Source organism: Antrostomus carolinensis, unplaced genomic scaffold (genome assembly GCF_000700745.2).
Source record: "Antrostomus carolinensis isolate BGI_N321 unplaced genomic scaffold, ASM70074v2 scaffold38055, whole genome shotgun sequence".
NCBI classification, from domain to species: Eukaryota; Metazoa; Chordata; class Aves; order Caprimulgiformes; family Caprimulgidae; genus Antrostomus; species Antrostomus carolinensis.
Genome location: NW_010315042.1, coordinates 4,788 through 5,295, shown reverse-complemented (window position 1 = coordinate 5,295; position 508 = coordinate 4,788). Strand labels below are relative to the sequence as shown.

The following is a 508-nucleotide window of genomic DNA, read 5'->3' as shown; positions in this document are numbered from 1 at the left end:
TTGAGTCGGAGGTGACAGCCTTTCCCTGCAATGCAATTAATCCCAGCAGCGCCTCTGCCACCCTCCCCCTCCCGCCTTGTCCAGGAATTAATTACTTGATTATAAATCCCCGAGCGGCGGTTTATAATAGCAATAATCCCCTCAAAATTCATCCTCGCTGCCGGTTCCTTCCCGTCTCTCCCCCGTCACTGAGGGTCTCTAACGCCACATCTCCATGCCAGGCAAAGCCCTTCTCCTCACCCTGCCCGTATCACGGCTTTCCCCCAGGAAAAAATTTGCCCAGTAGGAAAAATCAGGAGTTGATTTTGAGGGGTGTTTTGGGAAGCTCTGCCCCTGCTCGCGGGGTCGGACCCCTTCTCCCATGGGTAGTGGGTTTCCTCCTGGCTGGGGAAGCGTGCCGGAGCCAGGCACCGGTGCCGGTAGCTGGGATAACATTTTGTCCCAGTTATTAGGCTGATGGCCCAGGCCCAGCCCCGAGGAGCGGGGGCCAGGGCTGGCAGCGTGGTGG

General features: G+C 57.9%; 1 protein-coding gene across 1 annotated transcript in view; it reads left to right on the top strand.

The window, feature by feature from the left end:
- The window catches only part of LOC104524838 (E3 ubiquitin-protein ligase TRIM8), a 27,842-nt gene that overhangs the window by 23,584 nt on the left and 3,750 nt on the right, over positions 1–508 (top strand).